This window comes from Dysidea avara, chromosome 12 (assembly GCF_963678975.1).
Source record: "Dysidea avara chromosome 12, odDysAvar1.4, whole genome shotgun sequence".
NCBI classification, from domain to species: Eukaryota; Metazoa; Porifera; class Demospongiae; order Dictyoceratida; family Dysideidae; genus Dysidea; species Dysidea avara.
Genome location: NC_089283.1, coordinates 17965975 through 17969896, shown reverse-complemented (window position 1 = coordinate 17969896; position 3922 = coordinate 17965975). Strand labels below are relative to the sequence as shown.

Genomic DNA, 3922 nt, shown 5'->3' with positions numbered 1-3922 from the left:
ATGACATTTTAAGTTTACAATTTCCCATACATTATCTATGAGATGGGGTAACGGTTGCCCCTTCTGGGCAATCACATGGATCATGTATGGGAAAACCACAAATTTCAAAATGTCTTGATCATATCTCATGATCTATATACTCCATCATTTTAAAATTTGGAGAGGTTAATTGTGAGATCCACACCTACAAATAATGTTAAATTGAGAAATGACATTAATTGAATTTGTCGCTTTCCCACACATTATTTATGTGATTGCCCAGAAGGGGCAACTGTTATCCCCTCTCGTAGACAATGTATGGAAAAATGACAAACTTTAAAATGTCATATCTCATGACCTATATATGCTATCCTTTTAAAATTTGGAGCTGTTACTACAGACATTTACCCCTACAAATAGACTAATAGTTATAATTATTCCTTTGACACCTTTTGCTGATGACGACTATTGTATAACATTTATAATGCAGAGAATTTTGAAGGGGCAATACACAGCATTGGACATTCTCCCTAAAAGTATACACTCTTAACTCTTAATGATTACTATATAGGTAGATAGATGTGCTATGAAAAAAGTTTTGATACTATTTGCTGAGTGAGTGACTGATTGGCTGACTGACTGACAGACAGACAGACAGACAGACAGACATATATTTACTTTTGCTGTTTTGCAGTTGATACAGTGCATGGATCATGGAATGACATTAGTCCCTAGATATGCAGATATCTAAATTGGCAGAAATGTACATATTGATTAATTCTTTTTTGACATACTATATACAATGCTAACAAATTGTGCATGCACGAAATACGCTAAACAGTTCTAAAGCTATTAATGTTTTTTTTTGTTTTCCTGTAGTCTCTCCTTTAGGGATCTCCAGGATGTCCGCGACATTGGCAGGTGGTGTGGTCAGTAAGCTTAATGAATCGAGTTTCAATGAAGTTGCATCCGTTATGGGTACACCTGTACACATTAGTCCACTGTCTGAGCTCACGTTCGGTACTGGACATGGCTGCACAATACCCATTCTCAGGACAAATCAATCCATCACATTTTCTGATTTTGATTGCCGGCCAGTATAAGAATCCTGGTGTGGAGTATTCTATTTCGATAGGTCCCCTTGAGCAATCAACATGGGGTCCCTCAACATTAGTGTTGTATGCCAAGCTGGCCTCGGAATTGCCTGCAGAACAGATAATGTCACTTAATAATAGAATGTAGTTAAAGTAGTACGTGTATGACTTTTAGGCGGTATGTATATCATGTCAGGAATTTAAATCTTGTGGGCTAAAATGTTAATCGTACGTACGTATGCTGAAACTGAATCACTTGAATGTAATAAGTGATTTTACAAAATTATAGTAAATTTATAGTTACTATATATACATATGTGGTATTGTGTTCACTACTAAGTTTCAGCAAACCAAAAAAGATGCGGAGCCATTTACCAATGTGTTTTACATAATTGTGCATAGAATTAATTATTTATGTACTGTACGTATATTTCTGTCTCTTACTTATCTTGTATACTGCTGCCACTTGAGCTGCAGTAGTGTGAGGTGAGCTGAGATCTATTCCTCCATGTACAGCCACCTGTCAAGAGAACACAACTTTTCAAACTGCACATATGTACAGTCCATTATGCTTACAAGGAGAACATAGCACATCACAGTGAACAGCAAACTTGAGAACATCATTTTTGCAGTTTGTTCTGATATCACTTGCTGATTTTGCTCAAGTTTTATACTAGCGGTTCTCATGTAGTTTTCATTACCATGCAACTGATACTTTGTGTCGCTAATTTGAATTAGTGGGTGATGAATATTAACAAGGTGGGATGTTGTGTCTGTTGGTAAGGTGTTGGTTAGCTGAAAGTCGTGGCTTTGAAGCCATTGCAAGAGAAGCCATTTAAAACTGCTGTACAAATATCTTTTTTTACTATATCATCTATATAACTCTAGAATCAAGTACACTATAGTTATAAGTTTTTGGTGAGTTTGAGACCTCAAGGGTTGGAGTGAGCAAGGTGTGCATCCTGGTATTGAAGTCAGGCCAATCCTAGCTCACCTCGAACTCATAAAAACTTTACCTTCATGCAGACAGTGTTATGCTCAATAGGCAAACCTAAAGTTAGGGCTGGTTCCAAAGGGTAGGGCACGCACATAAACGTACTAATCAAATTACAAAAACTCTACTAAAAAGTATTTTATAAAACAATGCACTTTTTTGTATTTGTTCACATATCAGACCTGAACAATTGGGTATGGTCATTGAAGGATTGCTATAACCCTTCATGCAGCTTTGTGCATGGCCACCATCCATCATTATATCTGTAAAACTGTTTCTACTCAAAAGATTCACATCATTGTTAAGTATATACCCAAATATTGCTTAATCTCCAGTGATCCCCTCCATCAGTATTTTCTACAAGATCCATTGGGGTCATGTGAAATGTTTTCTGATGCAGCAATTCTTTAATTAGTACATGTACATGTGCACATGCCCCCAGCTCTTCTTTATGACTTATGGAATGGTCCTTGCCACTACTTCGGATTACAGCTCAACATTCTGTAAACACAAGGACTCACTACCACCAGGTAAGTAGATTGCAGAAGGAAACCAAACAAGAGTTTTGATTCATAATCATCAAAGTCAGATTGGTGACATCAAACAATTTATTATGCAGACTTTTTATCCATTGGTCACTCAATTTCTTTTGTAACAAATTCTCTTCTACTATATACATGCACTGTGATGAATAATTACATCACAATATACACAAATAAGAATAATATATACTCTTACCTCAGGAGTTTACATTATGACACATACAACCACAGGGCCAGTCAAAACTCTTGTTTGGTTTAGAGGGCCAAACAAGAGTTTGGCCCTCTAAACTGAAACTTCCCCTGCCCAGAGGTGATGGCCCAACTCTTGTTGGGCCATCACCTCTGGACAGTCTTCCCCCCAATTTTCACCTTGATGTTGAGGCAGCAGGAGATAGATTAGTTGTGAAGACAAAGCAACTGATACAGAACAAAACTAACAAAAGAATCAGCGAGAGTTTCATGTCCATGCACTACAAGATGGATGGGGGAAGTTCTATGTACAAGATAAACAAATTGGGCTCTTTCCAACATCGCTGCATGGCCGCTGCGCTATGTGTCCAGTATGGGCCTTAAACAACTTTGGAATACAATCATCCATCTGTGATAACTTTACTAGCTACTACCCAGAAACGTACAGTAGGCATGATTGTGACAGTGCAGCCTGAAATACAAAAGAAACAAAGATTGATGACCCATGGCCCACAAGCAGTTATCTCAGCAGGAACTGACCCAACTTAGGGCAACAATCCAGATCTAAATGTTTTATATGCTGACTAGTTGAAGTGACTATGTCAAGAAAATATTTGGCATGCCTGCAGGTAGTAAAACATATACTGTGTAAGTGACAAATGAGATGATCCATGACATAATAATATAAGCAAATGCACTGTTGAATGGTGAATCTGCATGGTGAGTAGATTCTGCAGTGCCAATGGCATGTCACAACATAAAATTGTCAAGCAGAGCATTGCATGCTCCAGAGGCTACTGTACAGAACACCTCATACACTTTATATGTACTGTACTGTAGATATATAGTTACTGTTTAATTCATTTTTGACATACGTACATATTGCATGGTAACTACAATGCTAACAAACTGTGTATACATGAAATATACATTTATACCACAATGAATGAAGGCTACCATGCTAAGGACGGTGGATGGTATTGGACCTATTACGTGATTACAATTGTAATGGAAAGTTATGAAACAGACTCACTGCATTTAACAGTTTATAAAATGTATAGCCTTCTATCAAGAGTTAATATTATTAACTCTTGCTTCTATGGACAATCTTAAGTATTTGAAAT

General features: G+C 37.1%; 1 long non-coding RNA gene across 1 annotated transcript; it reads right to left on the bottom strand.

The window, feature by feature from the left end:
- Positions 1-740: 740 nt before the first annotated feature.
- LOC136241720 (uncharacterized) lies at positions 741-1708 on the bottom strand. The gene is made up of 3 exons (XR_010694388.1): positions 1650-1708; positions 1518-1593; positions 741-1183 (listed from the first exon to the last, which is right to left on the bottom strand). It is a non-coding gene; the product is annotated as an uncharacterized lncRNA (long non-coding RNA).
- Positions 1709-3922: the final 2214 nt, after the last annotated feature.